This window comes from Zootermopsis nevadensis, unplaced genomic scaffold (assembly GCF_977971745.1).
Source record: "Zootermopsis nevadensis isolate Lab colony 2312 unplaced genomic scaffold, Znev_1.0 Znev_ptg000030l, whole genome shotgun sequence".
Taxonomy (NCBI): Eukaryota; Metazoa; Arthropoda; class Insecta; order Blattodea; family Termopsidae; genus Zootermopsis; species Zootermopsis nevadensis.
Genome location: NW_028259162.1, coordinates 15,207,158 through 15,222,858, shown reverse-complemented (window position 1 = coordinate 15,222,858; position 15,701 = coordinate 15,207,158). Strand labels below are relative to the sequence as shown.

General features: G+C 37.2%; 1 long non-coding RNA gene across 3 annotated transcripts; it reads left to right on the top strand.

Annotated features, from left to right (window-relative positions):
- The first annotated feature begins 740 nt into the window (after nucleotides 1-740).
- LOC147872150 (uncharacterized) lies at nucleotides 741-6,315 on the top strand. Of its 3 annotated transcripts, none has more exons than XR_015537825.1 (3): nucleotides 741-880; nucleotides 4,293-4,482; nucleotides 5,367-6,315. It is a non-coding gene; the product is annotated as an uncharacterized LOC147872150 (long non-coding RNA). The 3 variants fall into 3 exon arrangements; XR_015537824.1 differs by lacking the exon at nucleotides 741-880 and adding an exon at nucleotides 1,689-1,841; XR_015537826.1 differs by lacking the exon at nucleotides 741-880 and adding an exon at nucleotides 2,657-2,784.
- Nucleotides 6,316-15,701: the final 9,386 nt, after the last annotated feature.

Here is a 15,701-nt window from a genome sequence, read left to right as displayed (position 1 = left end):
GAACTCCTAACCCAGACGCATCCAACAAATAAGTTTACCTTAGGCTGAGTGTCCAAATGCTATACCAACACAAACCAACAAGCAAATAAAATTCAACTTTAAAAGTGTCTAGATTGGAAATAAAAACATGAAAGAATCCTGAACAGAAGATGGGTGTTTTCTCAAATGTCGCACCGTATGGTCTATCAGAATTTTTAGAAGTTCCTTCAAGACTCATGGTACCACATCCCAGAAGTCATATTTTGTTACTCGACGCCTTGGAAACCTAAAGTGTTACCGAGAGTTAGAAATAGATTGTAACAAGCATTTCCAGAAGTTTATTTGTTCTTTTTGACGTAAATACGTCTATACGGAAGGGTCATTCGGCAAAAAAGGGTAACGAAGATGTGTAAGATCCAAATCAACAATGTTTAAATATGGACCTAACCAACCAACCAACCAAAAAGCTAACTGAGGGCGGAGGCCTGCGCAAGCGCAAGCATCGTCCATACCTAGGTGAAACCATTCCTGCGCACAAGGCGCATTGCTGGAAATTGTAAGCGGTCTTAGTATAAAAAACGGAAATTTTGCTAACGCTAACGGGGTTTCGTCGTGGCGAAAGCCTACAAAAATGGTCACCTTTTATATGAACTCCTGAGTGCATTATTATGTTACCTAAGAAACTAATTGTTAGTTATTTGTTTACTCTGCTTATTACCTAAGAAACCAACTGTTATGTTATCTGTTTATTCGGAATTTTTGTGTTTCATTACTGCCGTCAACAATCCGCTTTCGTTATTGCGGAAAGAGCTGAGCTGTGAATCGCTTGTAGACGAAGTGCGTCGTTGAGTAAATAATATTGTGCTGTTAAAAAAGGTGTAGAACTTGAACAAAGTTTGAGGTAAGGGATTCCTATTTATAATTGTTGTTCATCACATTTGATGTTTTCATCTGTATTTCTGAACTCGTATAAGAGAATTAGACTTGTAGACAGTTTGTATTCTTAAGGTACCGGAGCCAAAGTTACAAGGCATTATTCCCACATCATGTGGCCCAACGCGTCGTTGAATCTCCGTTGAGGCTCACACGGTATAGAAATTGTTTTTAAGATTTTACATCGAGGTCGGAATCAATATATCTTTACTGACTGCGACAACACCTAAAATTGCATCCGACTCCACAGCCCTGTGGAGAAGTCCGGGATAAATCCTAAAGTAGTGCCGGAGATGTCCTGAAGAGGTTATGCGGAATTTCTTCGGTCATGTAGAAGTGCTGGATATATCCTGGAGAAGTCCTGGAAGGTTATTTGGAATTCCTTAACCACTGGTGGGTTTGATCCGATGCCGGTCGGTTATTCTGGATTCGTTTGAGTTTGATTGGGATAAGTTACATTGCATTAGGTAGCGTTGTGGGTTAGGTTGGGTTGGGTTTGGTTTGGTTAGGTTAGGTTTGGTTTGGTTAGGTTAGGTTTGGTTTGATTAGGTTAAGATAGGTTCAGTTAAGTTAGGTAAGTTAAGGGTTCGTTACATAAGGTTGTTGTTTTACGATAGGTTTGGTTGTCCTGGAGAATGTGTAAATATGAAAAGACAACAATGGTCAGCTTTTATATGAATTCCTGCATGCATTATGTTACCTTAGAAACTAACTGTTAGTTATCTGTTTACTCGGCATGTTACCTAAGAAACTAACTGTTATGTTATCTGTTTATTCGGCAATTTTTGTGTTTCATTACTACCGTCAACAATCCGCTTTCGTTATTACGGAAAGAGTTGAGCTGTGAATCGCTTGTAGAACAAGTGCGCCGTACAGTAGATAATTTTTTGTGCTGTTAAAAAAGTTTTAGAACTTGAACAGAGTTTGAGGTAAGAGATTCCTATTTATAATTATTGTTCATCACATTTAATGTTTTCATCTGCATTTGTGAACTCGTGTTAGAGAATTAGGCTTGTATTCTTAAGGTACCGGAGCCAAAGTTACAAGGCATTATTCCCACATCATGTGGCCCAACGCGTCGTTGAATCTCCGTTGAGGCTCACACGGTATAGAAATTGTTTTTAAGAATTTACATCGAGGTCGGAATCAATATATCTTTACTGACTGCGACACCACCTAAAATTGCATCCGACTACACAGCCCTGTGGAGAAGTCCGGGATAAATCCTAAAGTAGTGCCGGAGTTGTCCTGAAGAGGTTATGCGGAATTTCTTCGGTCATGTAGAAGTGCTGGAGATATCCTGAAGAAGTCCTGGAAAGTTATTTGGAATTCCTTAACCGGTGGTGGGTTTGATCCGATGCCGGTCGTTTATTTTGGATTCGTTTAAGTTTGATTGGGATAAGTTACATTGTATTAGGTAGCGTTGTGGGTTAGGTTGGGTTGGGTTAGGTTTGGTTTAGTTTGGTTAGGTTAGATTTGGTTCGGTTAGGTTAAGATAGGTTCAGTTAAGTTAGGTAAGTTAAGGGTTCGTTACATAAGGTTGTTGTTTTACGATGGGTTTGGTTGTCCTGGAGAATGTGTAAATATGAAAAGACAACAATGGTCAGCTTTTATATGAGCTCCTGCATGCATTGTTATTTTACCTTAGAAACTAACTGTTAGTAATCTGTTTACTCGGCATGTTACCTAAGAAACGAACTGTTATGTTATCTGTTTATTCGGCAATTTTTGTGTTTCATTACTGCAGTCAACAATCCGCATTCGTTATTACGGAAAGAGTTGAGCTGTGAATCGCTTGTAGACGAAGTGCGTCGTAGAGTAGATAATTGTTTGTGCTGTTAAAAACGTTTTAGAACTTGAACAAAGTTTGAGGTAAGGGAATCCTATTTATAATTATTGTTCATTACATTTAATGTTTTCATCTGCATTTGTGAACTTGTGTAAGAGAATTAGGCTTGTAGACAGTTTGTATTCTTAAGGTACTGGAGTCAACGTTACAAGGCATTATTCCCATACCATGTGGCTCTACGCGTCGTTTCTTTGGTCATGGAGAAGTCCTGGAGAAATCCTGGAGAAGTCCTGGAAAGTTATTGGAATTCCTTAAGCTGTGGTAGATTTTATCCTATGCGGGTCACTTATTTTGGATTCGTTTAAGTTTGATTGGGATTAGTTACATTGTATTAGGTAGCTTTGTGGGTTAGGTTGGGTTGGATTAGGTTTGATTTGGTTTGGTTAGGTTAGGTTTGGGTTGGTTTGGTTAGGTTAAGATAGGTTCAGTTAAGTTAGGTAAGTTAAGGGTGCGTTATATAAGGTTGTTGTTTTACGATGGGTTGTGTTGTACTGGATAATTTCTATGGTATGCATCGGGTGGTCGTTGGGACGTCCTGGAAATGTCCTTGAGAATCCTGGAGAATTCCAGTGAAATTCGTGGAGAAATCCTGAAAAAGTCCTAGATTAGTATCGGAGAAGTCCTGGAGACGTTATACGCAAATTTTTTGTCATGGATTATTGCTGGAGAAGTCCTATAAGATCATTTGAAAGTCCTTAAGCGGCGGTGGGTTTTATCCCATGTTAAGTTAGGTAAGTTATGGGTGCGTTATATCAGGTTGTTGTTGTTTTACGATGGGTTGGTTTGTCCTGGAGAATTTCTATCGTATTCATTGGGTGGTCGTTGGAATGTCCTGAAAAAGTCCTTGAGAATCCTGGAGAATTCCTGAAAAATTCGTTTAGAAATCCTGGAAAAGTCCTAGAGTAGTGTCGGAGAAGTTCTGGAGACGTTATGCGCAAATTTGTTTGTCATGGAGAATTGCTGGAGAAATCCTGGAGAAGTCCTGTAATGTCATTTGAAAGTCCTTAAGCGGCGGTGGGTTTTATTCCATGCGGGTCGGTTATTTTGGATTCATTTAACTTGGGTTTTAGATAAGTTACATTGGATTAGGTTGCGTTTTGTATTAGGTTAGGCTCTGTTAGGTTTAGTTGGGTTAGGCTAGGTTCTTTATGTTAGGTTAGATAAGGTTGTTTTGTTTTACGTCTGGTTAGGTTTTACCCTGAAGAATTTTTAGCGTTGTTCGTGGGGATGTCCTGGATACTTGCTGGAGAAACAGGGCTGTGTTGTCAGTAATAAAATCTCCGACATCATTATTTTGTCCATATGTTCTAATTTTTTGAGAAAGCAAACGCATTACATCGCTTGCCGACAAATTTCTACAGCTTTCTAACCTGAACTCTTCTATTTAAATGAATACCGCAAAGAACGCGAATGGTGGCATTTAGCGTGTATTATTCCGGCTTTTATTTTTCTAGGTAGTAGATATCTTGTCATGACTGAACGTATCTGTTCCCGCTACACTTCATGGACAAATTTCCCTTTTGCTTACTAGGTGGCAGTCAGTTCGTGAAAGTCGGATTACAGAAGCGACATCAATAGAAAGTGGTTAACTCAGATAATTCAATAAGCCACATACAAAGTGTGAAACATGCCTCCTCGTAGATCGAGAAGTAAAAGGAAGACGCCAGCTAAAAGAAAATCAGCAAGGAAAGTTAAGCGGCGCGCAGTTTCTAAGAGGAGGAGTAAGTATAATCTCACCTATATCAATATTAAATCTGAATATATTAGTGGTCGAGACTCATTTCAGGTGTTCTTGCATATGTGTACAGATTGGTAATCTACCTGAAACATATGACGTCCGTTGCATAAAATACGGATCAGTATCTTAGTTTTGGCATATCGGCTTGGTTAGTGTTTAAAATGGCCCCCAAGATTTATGTCCACTTGACCTAGTTAATTTGCAACGAACGGGACTCATCTTGAATGAGGCTGTGTTTTGTTAAGCATTTCGCTGAAGAACTACTTAAATACTACCGGAGCTGAGAGACAATCTGTCTGCATCTCAAAAGTCTGCCCATCACAGCTAGTGTTCAACATGTGATCCCCGAACACTCAAACACATTTTGAGATAACTTATCCTGTGATGCTCATTCAAGTTCATCTTCTTTAATTTACAAAAATACATTGTGAATTTTGGTCTCTGAGGCCTCCAGATTGTGTAGATTAATTATGGAAACTTTGTTTCATTTTTCCCCAGAGATGAAACCAAAACAGTAAAATTAAGCTACATTACTCTTGAGACGAGATTAGTGCCTGGTCAGAGATGAAGCCCCAAACTTAAGACTGAGGCTATGAAAATGTTCTGTTCAGTCATTGCTGTTGCATCATACACAGTCAAATGTGATTGGGCCTCTGAAACCGTAATTTGAACATTTAGCAGTAGAGAAAGAAGTTGTATATTGTAAGCTGGACTTTGCCATGCATACAAAATGAGGGTGTGGTGTGTGCATGTTTGTGTAGCTTAGATATTTTGAGTTATGTCCTACATTAATAAGTGTTTATAACTGCTTGTGATGGGTTTTTAAATTTATTCAATTTTTAAATGCTGTGTGATAAACTTTTTCAGGTCGCCGTAGTACTGCCAAAAAAGCTGTGAGTGCAAAAGCTCTTAATAAAATTATAGACAAAGCTGCAAAACAAGCAGTGAGAAATAGTATGAAGGCTAGTTCTGCACGTAGAAGGAAGTCTGTCTCAAGGAAATCAACTTCTCGAAGATCCAAAAGCAGCAAGAGGAAAACGTGAATGTTTGGAATTTGGGGTGAATTTCTTCATCCAGATTACCATTTTCACCACTCATCAGTCTTTGTTGTAATGTGCCTTACCAGTTTGAAATGTGTTGCATTATATTCTTTGAACCTCAGATGTAGGATTTAAACCGGTAGCACTGTCACAATTGTTGTCCATTGTGTACAATATACAGAAATTGCTGGGCCCTGGTGTTGGTTTTTATATTAAAATTTGTTAACATTATTGCATAAGTATCTTGCATGTACTGTATTATAAAAGTTTCCATCACACTTTGATGAAATACTGATTAACAAATGTAATACAGTATGTCCACAAAGTCCCTTAGGGGATTTGAAAAATTGAGCTAGTCACATGCGGTTTACGGCAGATTACAGTGAAACTCTGGAGGTTTTTTACTGACCTCAGTAGAACGTCCAGATGATATTCGAACTCTTGTCATGTTCTGTGAGGTCAGTAAATACTTCCAGAGCTTCGCTGTAATCAGTCTCAAACCGCATGTGGCTAGCTCAATTTGGTTGCGTGCCACAATTTTTCAAAACCCCGAAGGGACTTTGTGGACACGCTGTACATTTCAATGTATTACATCATGTCTAAATACTTTGCCATGCCCCATTGATTGAGATTTGCTGGTTTGTGGGCTTATGATAAAATTTAATCATGCAAATATATTTCTTTAATTGCCTGCATTTGAAATTGTTATTCTGTAATGTACAGTCGGTACATGCATAGACATGTTCCTGTTTTGCAATAAAAATATATCTGCAATAGTACAATTTTTTAAGAGTTATGAAGTTCAGTACTTTCAGAATTTCTGTCTCTTAGATCATGAATTTTACTTTCAGTAAAGTTTGATTATTTTAATGTCAGTGGTGTTTTCAGGGCTTTAATATTTTGTTTCTTTATTTGTATTTTAAGAGCCCATGTGTTTTTGTTTCTTTCATATGTCTCAATTTTCTTTCTGTTCTCAGTGTCTCTTACGTTTTGTTTTATTAGTTTTTCTTTCTTTATTTTGTGTTTTCAGGTTCTTATTATGTTCTTAAGCTTGACTTCTCTGGTAAACCTTACTTCTTAATAAGTCAGACTCCCCAGACTATTGGTCTTGGCTTTAACTTTTGCCAGCCATGTGTCATGGCTTATGCACAGTCCAGCTGTAGAATATCACGTCCTTTAAACACCACCTCCACCCCAAGACTTCAGATAACTTGTAACAACTTTCCCTGAAGTAAGGTACGATTAAAAAGTGGTGTAGGTTGGTTAAAAAATAACATGCAGAAAATGTATACATGATGTTTTAAAGTGTTTATATTGATTGAAAGTGCATAATTATTTTCAAATAAATTGTATCCAGATAAACATTGATATGTGTTGCAATCGTCTTTTGGCTGGAGACATTCGTTTCCAAATTGTGTCTTGGTTTAGTTTACATCAGCCTTTTGATATGCACTACGGTAACTGGAGTCACAGTCTCATACGTTTGAGTTTATACAATTTCTGTTAAGGTTAATGTTCAACCTGTTTCAGTAAATTGGCCAGGACAACTGTGCATTAGGAGTAAAATGCATGGGAATCAGAGGGGAAGATCAGGGTAGTAGATAAAGAACTATATACTGTCCAAAATGTAAACATTATTTCCCAGTGACCACTTGTAGATCAGTCTACCTCTATTTACATGAATCCTTTAAAAAGTCATGTACCTCTCAGTCATGGTCTTCTGGGTTGTGATGCTGTGTGCTCTTGTATGCACCTACAAACAGCAGTGATGTTTAAGGGATTCATTTAACTAGCAACAATTTATGATGCCTTTATTCCTAACCTCTTATGGAAATAGGACATAAATATTTCCATACTTGGTCCTTTTTATTTTGACGTAAATACATCCATACGGAAGGGTCATTCGGCAAAAAAGTGTAACGAAGACGGGTCACGAAAATGTGTAAGATCAATATCAACAACTCGACAACAATGGTTACCTAGGAAACGTCATCTGTTTACTCGGCATTGTTGTTACCTAGGAAACTTGACCAAGTATTTGGTCAAGAATTTTATCCCTTGAGGGGGATTAGTTTAGTTTCTTACTTAAGATTTTAAAACTTAACCCCCCCCCTCCCAAGGGGAGGTTCGTCAAGTCTTTTAACCCCCTTCCTTTCTTTGTATTTATTGCCTAAATATAATTTAAATACGGAGACGTATTTACGTCAGATTTTCCGGAACCGTGGTTCCACTGCCACTTTTTTTTTCATGAACGTAATTTTAATTTATTGCTGTCGTATAATATACTGACGTTAAGGATTTACATATTCGTAGGTAAACTGGTTACAGTTTAAACTAAAGTTCGCTATTTCGTAAACATTTTCAGCGACCATTAAGTTCCACCACCATGTGACGTCCTATTGATTCCAAAACATTACAATGAGCAAAGCAAAGAGCTGGATCCATGGTCGCAAACCATACCACAGCCTTATGAAACAGTGATTAAACCGTCAACAATTTCATCGTACAGAACAATCAAATTTCTTTATCACACGATCTTATGGTGTGTGGGGAAATTAGGGTAGAAGTGGGGAGAAAGGAAATATAAGCACGATAGCGGAGTAAGTGTTCGACAATATAGGCCACTGACTTCTCATATCCACGTCTTGTTCGCCTACAGAACAAGTCCATGAACACACACACATACACACGGATCACTAGTATGACGTTTCTACCACAAATAAATGCGTGTTAATTTCCATATTGCATGACAAGTCTGGCGGGTCGGAAGGTGGGCAGGGGGAAGTCGGTGTGGGCCACATCATTTCATTGTGTATATACCACGCCGTTGATCATGGTATTCCTGCTGGAGGGGATATTTGGATTGTGATGTATGAAATAATTAGAGGCAAACCAGCTCATTCATCATTCCAGCAAAACTCACGTCATACATCATCAGACGTTGCTGCCATTCCTACACCTTCACGACGGCGAAGGAAAAAAAGAACTATATGTCTAAAAAGTACAGTTATGCACACAGATTTTGAAGCAATCAGAAGTAGCAACGTGTGGTTAATTTATATGATTCATCGTCTGACACGCTATATTTTAATAAATTATAATTCGTCATGTCGATTGTGTAACTTACTACAATTTCTATTACCGGGTTCCTGGATATGCATCGTAATCCGTTGTATTGTATCTTATCACGTGCTGTATTGTGTTTTACTATTTATTGTCCATATTCTTACTTCAACAGTTTCACATTGCTGCTTATGTTTCTTTCGGTTGGATCTGCGTAATCAGAAATCCCTTTAAGTGGTTACAATAAATGTAAAACAATATCAGAAGTTTTATAATTTTAAGTATATTCGTGCTATTTCTTAAATTACCGTTCCTACAAAACATTAATCTGTACGGATTTGAACCTCTTTTAACATTGTTCTTAGATTTTATTTTCACTAAATTTTGATATATAAAGTGGATTTGGCAATATCGTAAACAACTCATTTGTCAGTGTGAAGTGATTAGAAACCTACAACACAAATGGTAATGGTCCGGAACGACGTGGCGACTGAGACTCTGGTGACGGACAGGCTTATATATAAAAATGTAAATACAACCCTTGTCATGACTTCATGGGTTTCCTGAAACGACGGAACTGATTAATATTGCTGGTGCTATAATTTTATGGAAGGCGACTTTCTGAAGTATTCTCAAATAAAAAAACTCAGCAAATTACCACAAAGTGGCCTTGTAATCCTGGGGTCTCGGGTTCGATTCCCGGCGGTGCCCGAATTCATAACTTGTGTTGGGCAAGGCCGTGGTCTAGGCAACACGGAGTTTTCCTCCGGGGCTTCCCCAGTTTCTCCGTGGCATCCCAACAATTACTCCATTCACACACAGAATAAGTCAATGGCAAACCACTTCTAGATCATCTGCCAAGAACGTATATGAACAGGTCCGAGTCCGAGAAAAGGATAGAAGGATCCTATTCGTATGGACCTGTCGTCAGACAGAACACTAAATAATACATAATAGACGAAGTACCACAAAACTAGGGCAAACTGATGGCCAATACAAGTTCATTTATTCATAATTTATTTAATGACGCTCTTTCAGGAAGTCAGACTATCGTCGAATGAGAGAATGAATAATGAACTGGATAAGACGTGGAAGTAAGAGATCGTGGTCTGATTCAAGGTACTATCCTGGCATTTTCTTGGAGGGACTGAGAAAAACCACAAATATCTTAGTTAGTATAGTCAGTCTCCAATCCGAGATTTGAACTCGGGAGTGCAAACACCCGACCACGACCACGACAGCTGTAAGGTTTATCATTTTGCCGCAGCTCTCATGCCTTGTACAAGCTCAGACAGAGGATGTCTAAGAGTGTTTCGCATAACGTTTGTAAATTATATTCCTATCCAACATTGACTTAAGTATTTCATGGTTTTCCTTAGTTCCGCCATAAAAGTGCCGTGATAACACCTTAAAGTAGTCCAAATGTTTCTACGTTCTTTCTAATTCATCAAAGTCAACCAATGTCCCATTCGTCTTACGCAGCTGATAAACAGTTTTACAATAAAAAGAAACCAGTAATAAAAATATATGTGTAGCTTGGAATCTTCAACGCCTCACTTTTTAAATAGAACATACCATCTAACATGATAACTTCTAGAAGACTGATGGATGGTCTACAATGACATGATTTGTATTCCAGGTTTTCCATAAATAATAGTAATTTTTCACAGAGTTATGTTTTGTTTTCATTTTGTCAACACTCATCATACCAAAAGGGGCGACTGTAGTCAGAGGGTCACACACAGCGTCTCCAGATATCTTTGATGTTATCATCAGTCCGCCATGAAAATCGGAAGCCATGAACTGTTAGAGAAAGCGTGACCTTTTATATTCTTGTCTGTAGGCTATAAATCTTCAGTAATTAGACTTGCACGATCACAATTTATCCTATGATATGACGGGCAGCATAAATAAACAGGACTTACATGTATCTGCGATAATAACATGTCACACCACATTAATTTTATTTTATCGCGAAGAAAAGAAGAACTTATACTTTGAAAAACTGCTCAAACTGTTCTGGTAATTGTGTACAATATCACGATGCTTCTTTTAACGTTTCTTTCTACAAAGTAATTAAGAGTAATAATGAAAAATATCTTGTCGGACTGTAAATAAAGCAAGCCCCATTTCCTGGATGTCTGATGAATGAGCCGAGGGAAAGCAGCAGGTACGGGCATTGACGAAACATGATTGGGTTCAAACACATGATCCCCACTGAACATCTGACAGACATACTTAATCATGAACGGCCTGCCACAAGCGGTAGGCCGATGATTGAGAATTGTGAGCCATAAAGAATACAACCAGTATTTGAAGATAGAAGCTTGGCTGGACCAATGGGACCCACTGTTTCTGCCAATCTTTTACCTTTGCCGACATATCTAACACTTTTTCGCTCGCTACTTACTATTGCCTTGTTGATGAAGGCAGTAATCACCTTTGGAACGTCGGTAAATTTCTACCAGACTACACGACGGAACATCCCAGAAGACATTCGTCTTCAGAATTTACTTCCACTACCAAACATGGCAAGTATTCAGAACCTCTTTCCATTGACAGCACAATGGAAAGTGATGTAAAATCGTTGTATGTAGGCTACCAGTACATTTACCAGAAACACATTTACTACAAGCCTTTACAAGAGAACTACCAGCACGGACTTAATTTTTGTTGTGACAAGTGAACATAGTAACATTTTGATAAAATGTAACATTTGAGTCGACGTAAATTTCTCGATTGTTGTCATACAGTATTGATTTAAAAAAAGATAGGATTTTCCCAAAGAATATACTGTGTTCATCTTCAGGGATGAAGACATTCGTGGTTCTACAGTGACAATAAGAGCTTCATATGGCCTCCTTTTAAACTGCACATTGCTGGCTGTGAAACAATTATAATCACGTTCTCGAACTTCGAAAAGAATGCCTGTGTTACTTCATTCGAATAGTTTTTATTGAAAAAATTTAAAATGTTTGCAACTTGTGTAGTAACAAGACGCTGCAACTTCTATTGGCTGGAAATGCACACATTTTAGAGAGTTGTTACAAAGTTTTAGACTTGGCTTTGTCCTCGTTAATAGTGGATTGGTTCCAAAAGAACAGGTTTACAAAAATGGTGTCCTAATTGCAAAACCTATTTCACATATTAAACTACAGAATAATTAAGAGCTGGTTTGCCAGGTCATTAGAGAGAATACGACGGCTTATAAAAAGAATTGTTAGCGATTATTTTCCCAAGTACGTAAATCTGAAGGGTATGTAATTGGCAGAAACCACACAATATAATCAACAAATTATTCCAAAAGTCTGTTGAGTAAACATGTTCTCCATTATACGTGCTTCAGTAATTGCCATCATTATGCATTGATGTTTATTTTACGTGAATAAAAAACATATTATATTTAAGCTACATAGATAGCAACCAAAGATCTGTATTGGGCTTGGGGAAACTGTCTTCAACACTAAACAGAGTTTTAGAACACACTTGCGAACTTTAAAAATGAAAGGAGCTAGATAATGCAAATAAATTTAGCAGAAAATCCCTCGACTGAATGGGCAATCAAGATATTTTGCAAACGGTACGGCTCAGTCTATAAGTATCTTTATAATATTTAAATAGTCTATGTCATATCCGCAACAGCATTAAACCTCCCAGATGAAATTAACCGTTCCCACAAACACTGAAGAACAATAGTGGAACATAAAACTGCAAGATCCAAGCGTATTCAAGTAAATTAAACACCCTTATTATGAGTGCAGACAAGTGCACTGCCAGACGTTTTACCGTCAACTGGGTGAGGTCCGAAATTGTGACAATTTTGTGCAAGCTGAATCTGACGAACATCTCTGGGGTGAGATTGTCATAAGAAGAATCACAATTTCAAAGAAAATTCTGAGGTGCTTACAGTACAACATTTCTTTATTTATTTATGATTTATGTACATTCTATCAACGTTATCACTTATTTAAACAGATAGTGGTGCAAAAATTTTTTTTCCAAACATGTAAACGTTTATTATTAAGCTTATGCAACAAAATTGTTTAATTGTAGACTACTAACTGACTCCCTAAGTCTGATTTATAAATACGACTCATACTAAAATGAGTACAATATTATTTTTACTAATTAAGCATTTGAGAATAGGTATTAACCTTCCATGTCTCAGACCCAGTAACCTGTTACATTCTCATGTCAGTGTTTGTAGGGTCTTTCCAAAAACATTCGACCATTTAGTTGGTAAAGAACTTCATGAGCAGATTACTCGAAGAACATTCTTTTGCCAGTTAACTCTTTAAATTTTCTGTGAATTCAAGTTTTAGCTGTATAATAAATTTCTTCATGATGTGAAATTTCAGAGAAGTATAACTATAATTTAAGAATTATGGTGGGAAGGAGGGGAGGAAATAAAGACCGTGAGGCTATAGCACATACGGAGAGAAACTCTTTGCCGTCTTGCTCTACCTCTCTCTTTCCTTTTACCCCTCTTTCTGTGATGTAGCTCAAGCTCCAATTTATTTCGCGTCAACTATAGTTGGCGCTATGCTTGACAATAAGGATTTCATAGAATATTGGCTTTATGTAGACAACAATAGCTGCACTCACCTGTTGCTCAGATGAATGACAGCTCATAACAGATTCTGGGCAGCCGAAACACGCACTGGAATGTCAACGCAGGCCAGAATCTTGCATGAGATACTATTGCCAGCCTCCCCCAGTTGAGATGCATACAAGAACATAGCGGCTGCTTTGTCTTTGAAGTGCTAGCATTTCTGCTGCAGATTCCGAGTTCTTATGCACAGCCTGTTAAGGGGCAGAAAGGGAAAACATAAAATTCAATGTGGCTTCCATGTACAGGCTGTCTCAGCATTTTCTGTCGCATGCACACTTTTTTTTAAAGTGTATGTCGTAAAGTGACTATTTAACCGAAAGAATGACGAAATAGTCGGAGTATGCAGCGCGCATGGACGAAAAATGAGAAACAAGTACAAAATTTTAGTTGGGAAACACAAAGGAAATTAAGAGGCGTCAGTGGACCAAGTTTTATCTGGAAGGACGATGTTAAAACTGATCTTTTAGTGTAGATTGGAATTACGTTAAACTTGATATTGCATAAGTTTGGTAAAAGTAGATAAAAAATTACGGTTGAAACACGTTCACTTTGAAATGCTTGATTAATATCGTTTTTTAGTCGAAAGCTTTGGATTCTCAAGTAATTTAATCAGACAACTGGATATTTGTGTAGTTCGTCTAAGCCGGTAAATTGGAATAGTAGTCATCATACATTGTAATAATAATAATAATAATAATAATACTTTATTTGTGCATAACTGTCATAATTTGTAGTTTTAAATGGGGCAAGATTCTAATAGGCCCGCAGTTTTAAAATTCTTACCTTCAAGAAAGTCACCATTTAACTCCAAACTGAGCATAACAAATCATTTCTTTAATTTAATGAAACCGTCTAACGAAAGTAGTTTTGTCATATATTTTGAGTAGAGCTGATGTTATCTTGGTTTATCTAAGGGAATTTAGCAACTCCTAAGTTTGCAGGTGTCTGCATTTGCGTTGAACATCATTTTTACTTACATTTAGTACATGTGGTGTCTACGGATATACCACCACGCCTCACCATACTTATTAGAACAATAACTCGATTGATTGTTTATAAAAATATTTGGCAATATTTTGAAGCAAAGAAAGAATAATAAATAGTGCTAGTTTTGCAGAATGTATGGAATATTTCACCACACCACGAATTATTTATGACAGCATTTGCCTACATTTGTGTACCTACAGAGATTAGGAATTAAATAACATCTCATATTCAAATATGTATGTGCATGATATGCAATGGATATTGTAGGACATCGAAATGATATCTGTGTGTACTGTACGTCTGTGTCTCTGTACATCATCTGTCTCTCTTGTCCAAACAAGTGTCTAGAATGGCCAATAAGTCACCAAACTCCTTGGCAGCTCATACAAGATATGCATATTATACGAGGACGCTGCGTATGACTTGGGGTGGTTACTATAATTCCTTATGATATACATGTAGTCGAACAAACAATGAAGTGATCCATCAAGATGACAAACAGCCGGACGGATTGAGTGCTGACTTCCGTGCCGCCCGCATTGGCGGCGGAATGCAGACTCGTCAACAGTTGACAGTCTGAATTTCAAGACACGCTATTTGTCTCCTTTTGTAAAACTTACTCATGTCATATGAGTCAGAATACACTTTAGTTTTGTTGCTGAAATTTAATTTATTTCTATTCCTATTACTTAGTTTGCATAAATAAATGTATGCCTGTGCATGACAAACATTATATTCGTAACGATAATCAATCGAAACATACGTGAAAACATAAGAATATAAACATACAAATCATAAAACTAATTTTATCTTCAGTCTTTATTACAAACACGCCTAGATTACATACAGACACCCGTTTCATAATTTCATATTTGTACTTATCTTATTTCCGACTACTAACCTGAGTAAATCTCAAGTAGATCAAACACTAAGTTCCTGTCCAACACATTTCCTTCATATTAGAAGTAATGGTTTTTCGTGTATTTCTTTAAATATTTAATTTTGTTCGTATATGGAATAGAATACAGACTCAGTCATAGCAAGAGAATATTTTAGGCTACTACAATGGCTAAATGTATTTGCGAATTCTTCATTTTACATAACTTAAGGAATATAGGCATATCTAGGGGCATATAAAATGTTAAACATTATTCTGTCTGGTCGTACGTAAAGACATGTGTATATAGTCGACGAATGCAAATTTTATATATTATTTTTCTTCCCAAAACAAAACATTTTAAGAAATATGAAGCAAAATATTTAGATCCAAGATTTAGAGAATGGACAGCAGTGCATATTGTGGAATTTCATAATTCATACAGCTAGTAAAGTATTGTTCGTTTAGTGTAATCAAAGATATTATGATGAACTAGACTTGTAAGTCGTGCACAGAAATTTACTTTGCTTAATCCCTTAAAGAGTAGGGTGTTCACTTTGAGGACCCGACATTTGAGAAGAAGTTTCTAAAATATAACTTTAAAAAATATATTTTGAAGACGT